The sequence below is a fragment of the Phyllobates terribilis genome, unplaced genomic scaffold (assembly GCF_046119375.1).
Source record: "Phyllobates terribilis strain yellow unplaced genomic scaffold, ASM4611937v1 Scaffold_5__5_contigs__length_657084704, whole genome shotgun sequence".
Classification (NCBI taxonomy): domain Eukaryota; kingdom Metazoa; phylum Chordata; class Amphibia; order Anura; family Dendrobatidae; genus Phyllobates; species Phyllobates terribilis.
Window position 1 is genome coordinate 100,192,450 of NW_027362765.1, and position 13,142 is coordinate 100,205,591.

At 43.0% G+C, this 13,142-nt stretch overlaps 2 non-coding genes across 2 annotated transcripts; both read left to right on the plus strand.

Annotated features, from left to right (window-relative positions):
• The first annotated feature begins 3,787 nt into the window (after window positions 1-3,787).
• Window positions 3,788-3,983, plus strand: LOC141150583 (U2 spliceosomal RNA). Its single transcript, XR_012246745.1, has one exon. It is a non-coding gene; the product is annotated as a U2 spliceosomal RNA (small nuclear RNA).
• A 4,901-nt stretch (window positions 3,984-8,884) lies between these two features.
• On the plus strand, window positions 8,885-9,072 carry LOC141150538 (U2 spliceosomal RNA). The gene has a single exon (XR_012246714.1). It is a non-coding gene; the product is annotated as a U2 spliceosomal RNA (small nuclear RNA).
• Window positions 9,073-13,142: the final 4,070 nt, after the last annotated feature.

Below are 13,142 nucleotides of genomic sequence, written 5' to 3' on the forward strand. Positions count from 1 at the left end.
CTTTAATGCAGTTTATAAAATCAGAAAGAATTGAATTCAATGCATTTTGTTGATTTTGCTTGTTTGTCGCATTTTTGGAACGTATTTTTTGGCTTTGCTTTTCTTCGCCGACTTTTTTGGCTTGCTACAATGACTTTTCTGAAATGTTGTCTCCCTCTGGTGGAACACTGACTTCTTTAATTTCATGCCTGCAGACTATAAAAAATAACCAAAAAAAGTTTGGTTGATTGGTCTATGGATTTCTTTTAAAGTGTTGCTTATGGCGGTCTCTGTCAGCTTCTCAGTGCTGTTCAGTCAGCCAGGTATCCTGCCTGTAGTAGATGGAATGTACAATTTTCATAGTCATGAAAATACAGAAAAATCTTTAAATGAGAAGGTGTGTCCAAACTTTTGGTCTGTACTGTAGGTTTGAACACCCTAACCCTTTTGGTGTTTTATCTGCAGAGAATATCTTTTTTTCAGGAAGCAGTGGGGACACGGGATCCCCTGGCCCGCCTGTCAATATATATTTAGAAGCTCAGGTTGTGGAAAAATTTCAGGATACAAGTCGTTTTGTTAAGAAAACATGATTCTGATGGATAAGAGATGGAGATTTGTTATCTCTTTTTTTCATTATGAGTTTGATGGTAGCATCCTTGAATGTTAGAAGTATAGGGGCAGAAAATAGAAGGGCGGCCATTTTTTATTTTTTCAGTAGAACAAATGCTGATATAATATGTTTACAAGAGTGTGCTTTAAAGGGATCCCCTAGGGAGAATGATTGGAAACACGGTAAGTCCTTTTGGTCCCCAAGTTCAAGCAGTAGGAATGAGGGGGAGGGTTTTTTGCTTAGAAATAGTAATATTGATGTTCAGGATTTCAGGATTATTGTACCGGGTCGTTTTATTATTCTGGAGTTTGATTTTTTGGGGGTGAGGGGAAAGATTTTTAATATATATGCTCCAGCTGAGAAACAGGCACGGGTATCCTTTTTTGAAACTTTGAAATTTTTTATGCCAGGTCGGGTTTTTACAGTGATTGCGGGGGATTTTAATTGTATAAGATCTGTGTCAGATAGGGAGAGTTCCTCGGAGGTCCGACTTGATATTTCCTCTAAGTTATTAAATGATGCAATACAGGATCTTAGGTATCAGGATGCAGGTACTTTGGTTAAGGTTGATGAAAAACATACATATATAGCAGAGAGTGGGGTGTGTAAATCTAGAATAGATTTTATTTTGGCATCTGAAGGGTTGAAGATTATTAAGTGTAGTCATATGGCAAATACCTTTTCTGATCACAAGATGGTGAGGGCGGAGTTTAGTATAATGGATTCGTTTTCTTTTGGCAGAGGTCTGTGGAAGCTTAACACTGACTTATTACAAGAAGAAGAGGTGGGTGAGGGCTTTAAGAGTCTTTTTAATCATTGAAAGGGGAAGAAAATTGTGTTTCAGTCCAAGGTGAGGCACTTAGAAGAAAATGAGCAGTGTTTAATATATTTTTTCAAGAAGAGTTTTAATAATAAAGGTGTTTTTACTTCAATTTTGTCATCTGAAGGGGAGTTGAATGGGGAAGATATGGTAAAGGGAATAACTGGATTTTATGAGGCTTTGTTTAGTAAAGATAATGCTGCTACTGATGAAGAAATCAAGGAATATTGTAAAGTGCTTGAAAATAATGTCCCGGTTTCTGAGTATGAATTTCAGGAGTCAGAGGTGAAAGAAGAAGAAGTTAGGCAAGTGATGGAAAGTATGGCCAAAGGGAAAACCCCAGGGAAGGATGGGTTCCCTGTGGAATTTTATTCTGCATATTGGGCGGTAGTAGGGGAGCAATTTTGTAAGGTTATGCAGTATGTTTTTGTGTCTGGTTTGTCTGCTTCAATGAAAGAGGGGGTGGTTAATTTAATTCATAAGAAAGGGGATAAGCGGGACATTAAAAACTGGTGTCGTATTACTTTGTTAAACTGTGACTATAAGATTTTTAGTTAGATTGTTGCAAATAGATTAAGTCAAGTTGTACAGTATATGGTCGGGTCACATCAGAGTTGCGCTGTACCAGGCAGAAGAATATCTGACAATTTAATTTTATAAAGAGATATGATCTTTTATGCTAATAATAATCATTTTAGTCTTTTGTTAGAATCTATTGACCTGGAAAAAGCATTTGATAAAGTGTCACATAGGTTTCTTTTTTCTGTTTTAGCTAAGCTTGGTTTGCCAGTAAAACTTCTAAAGGTAATAGAGAGTTTATACGCGGAAGTGAGTAGTCAAGTGATAGTTAATGGTAATGTGGGGCGGTCCTTTAAGATTAGGTCGGGGGTTAGACAGGGATTCCCAATGTCTCCAGTTTTGTTTGTGTGTATAATGGAACCCTTGTTGTTAAATATTCAGAAAGATAAATGTATTGACGGTTGTTTTATTCCGGGCAGTGGGGGAGGTAAAGTTAAATCGCTGGGGTATATGGATGATGTAGTTTTAGTCTGTAGTTCCCAGGCTGATTTAAATAGGGCCAATTTGCATTTGGAAATTTTTTGTGCCATAGCCGGAATGAGGGTAAATTGGGGGAAGTGTCAGTTATGTAACTTTGGAAGGGAAAGAATGGTTACAGTAGAGGGTGTGGATCAGGGGAAAACAAAGTTTTAAAGTGGTTGAAGAGAAGATTGAGAAGAAACTGTCTTTTTGGAAAATGCATGGTCTTTCCCTGAAAGGTAAAGTTCTGGTTATTAAGGCCGTCATTTTGCCACTACTATTGTACACAAGTGTTATTTTTCCACCTGGAAAGCTATGGTTGAAAAGAATGACAAGGAGACTTTTTGTGTTTTTTTGGTCTTCCAAAATGGAGAAGATTAGAAGCTCAATAGTCATGAGTAGGCAAGAAATGGGGGGGTTTGATTTTCCAAATTTGGATTTTTTCTTGAATTTGCATTCTCTTTTGTTGGTGTTTAAGACTCTTTCTAAGGGGGGGAGAACAGCGGAGATGATGGAGTTTTTAGCGGGTTGGATGGTGGCCAAATGGGGCTGGTGTAAGATAGGTCTGAATAGGCCTAAGTCTCAAATAATTTAATTTTATTATGTGACGATAAGGAAATTTTATGAAGCTCAGGGGTTGGGATCTTTAGAGATAAGATTTTAAAGAGTTTTAGAGGGAAGGAAACTCAATGTCAGGTTCCGTTCCTGAATATGACACAGTCTGCTTTAATTTGGAAACTGTTTAAAACGGTTGGGGTTTCCGGTAGGCAACTTGACGTGATTTGGTTAACATTGCATGAAGTTCTACCAACTAGAGCACTTCTGAGAAGAAGAGGAATAAATGTCAGTGAGATTTGTCCTAGGGAAGGATGTGGTGGGATAGAGGATCAATTACACCTTTTTTGGGACTGTGGGTTCATACAGGAGGTTTTGGCTATTCTAAATGACATGATGTGTTTTTTGATGGGTTTTAATCTTTTTAATTATGAATTAATTATAATTGGACAAGATTTTTTAAGACAAAAGAATAGTCGTTTAACCTGGATATTTTTCGCTGTTCTAAAGGAAACAATCTGGGATGTAAGGAACTTACTTGTTTTTAGGAAAAGCAATGTATCAGCTAATCAAACAGTTAAATTATTGCTGTCTAGACTTTTTATAGTTTACTTGTTTGATAAGAAAAGATTGGGTGAGAGAAAAGCCGAGGAAATGTAGGGTTTTTCAACATGGAATACATATTGTAAGTGTTAATTGGTTTTATGTCTTTTTTTAAAAGAGGTTTTGTTTCCATATGATGATAGTTAACCCACAGGTTTAATGAGTCACGCAAAGTGAAATGAATAGCTGGTTTGGGTAACTAGACTGATGGGAAAAAAAAAAAAATCTGTTCTTATCAGTTTAATATCTGATACGTCCCCTATCTGGGGACCATATATTAAATGGATTTTTAGAACAGGGAGATGGAAAAAGAGCTTGCTCTGTCCACTCCACGCATTGACCTGGTATTGCAGTATTTCCAGGACCGGTGCACTCCTTCTTTAATGCAGTTTATAAAATCAGAAAGAATTGAATTCAATGCATTTTGTTGATTTTGCTTGTTTGTCGCATTTTTGGAACGACTTTTTTGGCTTTGCTTTTCTTCGCCTCATTGGATTTTTCATGTTAAAAGTTGCAGAATCCAGATGACAAACTCGTTTTCGTTCAACTTCACCAACTGTGCATTGCATTTCATTGTACTGTAATGCAATGCTATCTATCTAGCTCTCCCCCTTTCCTTCCTTTTGGATAAACAGCCATATTAGGCAAGCATTTTGGAGCTTTCACCTAACTAACTACAGGTGGTGAGATAAGCTGCACAATATAATTGTCCTTTCAGTATATTGTTGCACATACACCATCTATTTAGCAAATGCCCTTGTTATCAACTGCAGCCGTTTAAACTCACCTGAGCCAACAGGTATGTGCTGCGCTGGTTACCCTGCACTTAAAATGTCTTTTTTGGCTTGCTACAATGACTTTTCTGAAATGTTGCCTCCCTCTGGTGGAACACTGACTTCTTTAATTTCATGCCTGCAGACTATAAAAAATAACCCAAATAAGTTTGGTTGATTGGTCTGTGGCGTTCTTTTAAAGTGTTGCTTATGGCGGTCTCTGTGAGCTTCTCAGTGCTGTTCAGTCAGCCAGGTATCCTGCCTACAGTAGATGGAATGTGGCAATGGAAAACTGCGTGTGTCATAATAGGCTCTGAGCCTTTATATACCTGCGCACGGCAGCAGCCACCTTCAGTCTGCTGCTGGACAGCCAGCAGCAGCAGGTAAGGTAAGTAATCAGCAACACTCCTGCTAAGGATAGACGGCTGCTCATTTTTTTTCCCCCTTAATTTGTTCTCCTCCCTTCCACCGGTGTTGAGGCAGGTGGGAACAGCAGGGGGTGAGGGTGCTGTGCTAAAATAGGTGGAGTTATGCAGATCTAAAAAGCGTGGATTGCAGCAGCAGCAAGCCGAAAAGTGCAGGCATGTAAGGGATCTAGAGGTTGACAACATGTCTTCTTAACGGGAGTCCAGGTACCCATCTCCACAAATGGACTTTTCAGGATCCGAGGGTGGCACCCTAGGCCGAAACCAATTCTGGTTATCGCTTCTCGGCCTTTTGGCTGCGATCCAGTGTTGGTTTTTACTGGCATTGGTTGTGGTTGGAAGGTGCCTGGGGTACCCCGCCTCTTGGCCTTGGGTGCGGGTCCCACTTTTTCCTGTTGCGGAAATCCTTGTTTCACCATGGATTCAGATCCAGGTGAAATTCCGACCTATGCCCGGTTACGGCATATGGTGCGGTTTTACTTCCATGAGGGAGGTAAAGATAACAGAGGTTTACGTTTTATTGTAGATGAACTTCTTGTGAAATTTTTTTCAATCCAGAAATCCGAGATCCTGGCAATACAAGACTACCCGAAGCGTGGTGTATACGATGTCACATTCACTGAAAGAGGTATCCACCAAGATTTTTGCCGTAAAATGAATGATCCTGATATAATTTACCAGAGAAAGCCAATCTTTAAAGGTATTAAAATTGTCGAACATGAATTAGATGTGATAAAAACTGTAATTGTTAAAATTTACTCTCCATATACAAAAGAAAGTGATGTTATTTCATTTTTATCTAATTATTTCAGCAAGGTGGTAAGCCATGGGAAAGTAATGAATGAGTGCCGAGTTTGGGCGTGTAAGTTGAAATTTACGGTAACATGTATTAAGGAGCCACAGATAAGCAAGAAAGAGCTGATATGTTGAATATGTTACCCTTATTTATTAATGATTCTGTCCCTCTTATTTTATCAGGTGATTTTAATTGCATTTTAGGTGGAGAAAAAAGGTTCTCAAGCTCCACAAGTAGGAATTATGATAAAACGTCTTTTATGTTAAAAAATGTCATACAGGATTTTAATTTAACGGATATTTTTAAAGAATGTAATAAAAACTTGCCTGCAGAGGAATGGGTAACCTGGAGCAACGTGAACTGTAGCTCCAGGATTGATTTTATTTTCTGCTCTAAAAATGTATTGCCTTTTAAATGTGAGCTTTTATCTAATGTTTTTCTGATCACAAACTTTTATCCTTTTATGTGAAATGTAATGATTTTAAGAAAAAATGAAAAGGTACCTGGAAGTTAAACATTTCCCTTTTAGAAGACCCCCAAGTTCTATCTGATTTTACTGAATTTTATTTACATTTTAAAAGAATAAGAGCCCCCCATATCCCTATAAGTAGGTGGTGGGAAAAGATGAAAAAGAAAATAAGAGATTTTTTTATGAAGGTTGGGGTCCAGAAAGCTAGAGAGAAAAGAGAATTTTATTGGCAACTCAACACTAGATTGGAGACCTTATATAAATTGAAGAGCCATGAGACTGAAGTAGATAAAGAAATTAGTGACTTAAAAAGTGAAATTCAGCATACCTTAGAACAGAGAGGTAAAGAGTTAATTTTCCATGCAAAGGTCCAACATGTTGAAAATAATGAAACCTGTTCACGATATTTTTTTAAATGTATGGTGAAAAATCGTGTTTTTATTGAATCAATGGAAGGTAAACAAGACATAGAGGGTATTTTAGCTAAAGTGCATGAATTTTATTCCGAGCTTTTTAACACAAAATCTGTTGATGATCATTTTATGAAAAGTACTTTGGATGAAATTACAACTGTTTTAGACCCTGTCTCACAAGATGTTTTATTACAGAGTCTAACTGAAGATGAGATATCCGAGACCATAAGAAGCTTTAAGTCTGGTAAAGTACCCGGGCCTGATGGTATACCCATAGAATTTTATAAGATTTTTTATGATATTTAACAGGAGGATTTATTTTATGTTTTTAGTGAGGTTTTTAATAAAAAAAAACCCTACCGAAGTCCTGGAAGAAAGGTGAGGTATCCCCTATACACAAAAAGGAAGACAAGACGCAACTAAAAAATTGGAGACCTATCACCCTTCTAAATTGTGATTACAAAATAATGGCAAAAATTTGTGCAAATAGACTTAAAAAGGTAATAGGTAACATAATCCACCTAAACCAAGTGTGTGGCATACCAGGAAGGAGTGTTTGGGAAAATTTGAATCTAATCAAAGATGTAATAGATGACACAAAATCAAGGGGAAGTAAGCTGGCGGTACTGTCCTTCGACTTTGAAAAAGCATTTGATAGAGTGTCACAAAAATTCCTTTCTAATGTTTTAGCTAAAATGGGTATACCAGAAAGTTTTTTATACTCTCTTAAAGCGTTTTGTCATGGTTGCACTAGTAAGATTTTAGTAAATGGTTTTAAGACAAGTGATGTGTTTTTAAATTCTGCTGTTAAACAAGGTTGCCCTCTGTCCCCCTTGTTATTTATTTGTGCCCTTAAACTCCTACTCAGTGTCTTAAGGAGAGACAAGCAAATCCGAGGTGTCCCATTGCCAGGTGGGGGAGGGCTAGAAGCAAAAGTTACTGGATATATGGATGATGTAGCCATAACATGTAAAGATGCCCTGTCTATCCGAAAAACACTACGACAAGTGGAATACTTCTGTAGTGGATCTGGTTTTAAAGTCAATTTTAACAAAAGCTGTATTTTAAATGTGGGGAATATGATTCTAAATGATGTACTGGTTCCTGAATGTGACTCTGTAAAGATTCTAGGTGTGATTTTTAACGAAACAAACAAAGGTAACGAAAGCTGGGATCTTGTGGCACAAAAGGTAAATCAAAAACTATGTATGTGGAGGTTGAGGAAATTAACAATGGAAGGGAAGGTACTAATCATAAAAATGGTAATTGTGCCTTTGTTATTGTATTTAAGTTTGGTGTCCCCCCCCACCACACATACCTTTACGAAAATAATCAAAGCTTGTTTCACTTTTTTATGGAGCTCCAAGATGGAGAAATTGAGAAGAGAATTAGTGGTCAAGCCTAAAGAGAAAGGTGGTAAAGATTTCCCCGATTTTAGAGCTTTTGTTTTAATAAGATTTTTTGTTTTATGTTTTAATGCACTATCGAAAAATAGTTATTGGTCATACTTTATCCGTTTTAACACAGGTTATTTTATGAAACGTCATGGATGGTTCGAAACAGTTTTAAGTTCCCCATATGCTCTTAATACACCAGAAAGCTATAAGATTTTAGGAACTATTGTAAACACGTATGACTTAAAAGGGAAAATTGCAGAAGACTTAAAAGATAGCAAGATGATTTTAAATGGTTTTAAACAAAAGGAATCAATTGCACAGATTGGGAATTTTAATAATAATAAATGTACTGATACATGGAAGGTTATTAATGAACCCTATCTTTTTAATTCCCAGAAGGACCTGGCCTGCAGCTGTGTGCATGATTGTCTTCCATGTCGGGCATTCCAACACCGAAGAGGACTCGTGAGAACTGCCAGATGTCCAAGACAAAGATGCCTCGGAGATGAGACTGTTTTACATGTTTTATGGACTTGTCACTTTGCACGACAAACATGGACTACAATATTTCCTTAGCTTCAAAAAATGACAAGCATTAAGGATCTTACTTTTGAAACTGTCTTATTTGGTCGTGTGGAGTGTCCCAACGCCAGCAAGAGGATCATCGCATGGAAGACAATCAGTACCATCAAAGAAGCTCTATGGAAGGCCAGGAACATCCTTCTTTTTAAACGCGATGTTTTATCTGTGAAAGATGTTTTAGAGTTGGCTTTTAGTGAAATGTATATGTATTATTTATTGGATAAAAAGAGAAATGTAATTTTATCAAAACAATGGCTGGTAAAAGAGTGGAACACAGCAATCTAAACACATTGTCTGTATTTTAATGTAATTTTACTGCCTCATTGAACTGAAATCAATTTCTGTACGAATATATTTTAAAATGTAACGATTTTATGTTTATACCTAATGTATTGTAATTAAGTTTTATCCAATAAACGGGTGTACCTATGTTTGGGTACATTCCAAGTTAAAAAAAAATCTGTTCTTATCAGTTTAATATCTGATACGTCCCCTATCTGGGGACCATATATTAAATGGATTTTTAGAACAGGGAGATGGAAAAAGAGCTTGCTCTGTCCACTCCACGCATTGACCTGGTATTGCAGTATTTCCAGGAACGGTGCACTCCTTCTTTAATGCAGTTTATAAAATCAGAAAGAATTGAATTCAATGCATTTTGTTGATTTTGCTTGTTTGTCGGATTTTTGGAACGACTTTTTTGGCTTTGCTTTTCTTCGCCTCATTGGATTTTTCATCTTAAAAGTTGCAGAAGCCAGATGACTGTAGCGCCGGCGTCCCTGCCCTCTGCTAGGCAGGGACGCTGTTCCCCTTACCTCCCTGCTCCGTGCCCGGCGTCCTCCTCCCGCTCTGCTGGCAGCGCGCGCTCCTTCCCGGCCACTGTGCTTAGGGCGCGCACGCGCACTATCCCTTCCTCTTAAAGGGGCCGCGCGCGCCATCCTAAGGAGTCCCCGGCCAATGGCCGGAGGACTTCACCATATATAAGGCACCTCCTCCAAAATGGAGGTGCCCGAGCAATGTTGTTGCACTGTTCTACTCTGCTTCAGCCCTCAGGTCCCGTTGCCAGTTACCTGCCTGATTCCTGCCAGAGTCCTGCCAGTTTGCTGTCTGTTTCCTGCCTGTTATTCCTGCTACCTGCTTGCTAGCCTGAGGTCCGACGGTCTGCCTTACAACTCCTGTCAGTCTGTCTAAGGACCAGCTTGCCCGCTCACCTGGGAGCGCACATCAGCTACCTGCCTGCTTGCTAGCCTGAGGTCCGACGGTCTGCCTTTCTACTCCTGTCAGTCTGTCTATGGACCAGCTTGCCCGCTCACCTGGGAGCGCTCCTCCGCTACCTGCCTGCTTGCCTGCCCGGAGGCTCCGCCGTCACGTGCTGTGACCACCAGCTATTCCAGAGACTCTTGCCCGCTCGCCTGGGAGCGCTTCTCCTCTACCTGCCTGCTTGCCTACCTGGAGGCTTCGCCGTCACGTGCTGTGACCACCTGCTATTCCAGAGACTCTCGCTTGCTCATCTGGGAGCACACATCCTCCATCTGCCTTGCTAGCCTACCTGGAGGTTCAGCCATCACAGGTCGTACCTACCCTTTACCTAGAGACTGCCCCGGTCACTTGCCGTGACCTCCAGCCCGTTCACCCAGAGACTGCCCCGGTCACTTGCCGTGACCTCCAGCCCGTTCACCCAGAGACTGCCCCGGTCACTTGCCGTGACCTCCAGCCCGTTCATCCAGAGACTGTCCCGGTCACTTGCCGTGACCTCCTGCCCGTACACCCAGAGACTGTCCCGGTCACCTGCTGTGACTGCCTGCCTGGTCGCCACCCGCTCCCTTACAAGGACCGCCCCCTTGTATAGTAGCTCAGAGGTTCCGCCTCCCAGACCCGTTACAGTTTGCTCGGGCCATGGAACCCGGTGGCACCCAAGCTCCCTCGCTCTCGGACCTCTGTCATGAACTGTCCCGTCAGAGGTCCCAACAGGAGTCCATCCTGGGTCACCTGCGGAATGTCAATTCTCGCCTGGATACTCGGCACTGGCGGTGGTTGCTGGTGGAGCAGTCAATGACTCGCAACCCGGCAGCTCCGCTGCCCACCAATACCATGGTATCCTACCCCGGACCCCGGCTTTCTGCACCTCCTCGCTTCGGAGGCGACTCCGCCCAGGCTCGGGGCTTCATAAATCTGTGCACCCTGCACTTTGAACTATTGTCCCACCAGTTTAACTCCGACCGGGCCAAAATTGCCTTCATCATGTCCCATCTCACCGGGGAGGCCCTGGCCTGGCTAAATCCTCTATGGGAGAGAGGAGACCCCCTGGTGTTCGACTTGCCTGCCTTCCTCACGGCTTTCCGGAAAGTCTTCAACGAACCCGGACGGAAGACCTCATCCGCATCATCTCTGCTACGCCTCCGTCAGGGAAGTCTCACCGTGGGCCAATATGCCATACGGTTCCGTACCCTTGCCTCGGAGCTGGCCTGGGATAACGACGCTCTGGTATCCGTCTTCTGGGAGGGTCTGTCCGGACGTATTAAAGATGAACTTGCCGGTCGGGACATTCCTACCACTCTCGATGACCTAATAACTCTTGCCACCCGGATTGACCTACGGTTCCAGGAGCGTGCCAAAGAGGTCACCCGTGAGAGGAGGTTTCCACGTCTAGCTCCTACCTTTCAGAAACCCGTCACTCCCTCCGTCTCTCCCCAGGTACACTCTCCTGAGTCTATGCAGGTCGACCAGACCAAGATGGTCAAAACCCGTCAGGACTTACGCCGTGCCGAGGGGAGCTGCTTCTACTGTGGCAGTAAGGAGCACCGGATCCGTGCCTGCCCAGAGAGGTCGGGAAACGCCTGTGTCTAGGTTCGCTCAGAGAGGTCGACCTAGACAAGAATAAATCCTCTCCATCTCTGCTGCTGTCAGTTTCAATCGTCTGCGGGGAGAACCGTTATTTCGAACTAGCCCAACTGGACTCTGGAGCAGCCGGGAATCTTATTTCACAGTCCCTGGTAGAGAAATACCGCATCCCCACCAAACCTCTGGCTATACCCTTGTCTGTTGCTGCCGTGGATGGGGGTCTCTTACCACGCCCCATCCAACTCATCACCGAATCCATTACTCTACAGGTGGGAATGCTGCATTCTGAGAGTATCTCCTTTCATGTTCTGCCTGGACTCTCTCACGCCCTCTTGCTAGGTCTACCTTGGCTCCAGAGACATGCACCCGTGCTTGACTGGCAGACCGGAGAAGTCCTTCGCTGGGGACAGGACTGCCATAAGACCTGTCTGGTTCCCGTCCATCCCGTCCGTCCTTCTCCTACCCCAGCTAATCTACCTGGACTCCCGATTCCTTATTGGTCTTATGCTGATGTCTTTAATAAAAAGGAAGCAGAGACACTACCCCCTCATAGACCATACGACTGCCCTATCGACCTGTTACCCGGTACTACTCCTCCCCGTGGGCGTATTTATCCATTATCCGCTGCTGAGACCCGGTCGATGTCCGAATATATTGAGGAGAATCTGGCCAGGGGATTCATCCGGAAATCTACCTCCCCGGCGGGAGCAGGCTTCTTCTTCGTAAAAAAGAAGGACGGCTCTCTCCGTCCCTGTATAGACTATAGAGGCCTTAACCAAATCACGGTGAAGAATAAGTACCCCCTTCCGCTCATTCCAGAGTTATTTGATCGTCTGAGAGGGGCTAGAATCTTCACCAAACTGGACCTCCGTGGGGCGTACAACCTGGTTCGTATCCGTCAGGGGGATGAATGGAAGACGGCATTCAACACCCGGGACGGCCACTATGAATATCTGGTAATGCCCTTTGGTCTCTGTAACGCTCCTGCCGTCTTTCAAGAGTTGGTCAATGACATCTTCCGGGACCTTCTCTACTCCTGCGTAGTGGTGTACCTGGACGACATCTTGGTCTTCTCTCCGGATCTCCAGACTCACCGGAGGGACGTTCGTCAGGTCCTGCTCAGGCTCAGGCAGAATCACCTCTTCGCTAAATACGAGAAGTGCCTCTTTGAGCAGACCTCGCTTCCGTTTTTGGGCTACATTATTTCTCAGACCGGCCTACGAATGGATCCAGAGAAACTGTCTGCCATCGAGAAATGGCCTCGACCGGAGGGGTTGAAGGCCATTCAGCGGTTCCTGGGCTTCGCCAACTACTACCGCCTCTTCATACCACACTTCTCTTCCCGGACTGCCCCAATTTCCGCGCTCACCCGTAAGGGTACTAATCCCAAAGAGTGGCCGCCCGAAGCAGAGGAGGCCTTTCTTTCCTTAAAACAGGCCTTCTCTTCCGCCCCGGTGCTGCATCGCCCGGACGGCAACAAGCAGTTCTTCCTGGAAGTTGACGCCTCCTCCTCTGGAGCCGGAGCGGTACTTACTCAAAAATCATCTTCCGGGAGGATGGTAACTTGCGGCTTCTTCTCTAAACTCTTCTCCTCCTCAGAGCGCAATTATTCCATAGGAGACCGAGAGTTATTGGCCATCAAACTGGCATTGGAGGAGTGGCGTTACCTGCTCGAGGGGGCTCTTCACCCGGTAATAATTTACACTGACCACAAGAACTTGGCTTATCTCCAGCATGCCCAGAGACTTAACCCGCGCCAAGCCCGGTGGTCCTTGTTTTTTGCTCGCTTTGATTTTGTTCTTCATTTTCGCCCGGCTGACAAAAACGTCAAGGCGGACGCC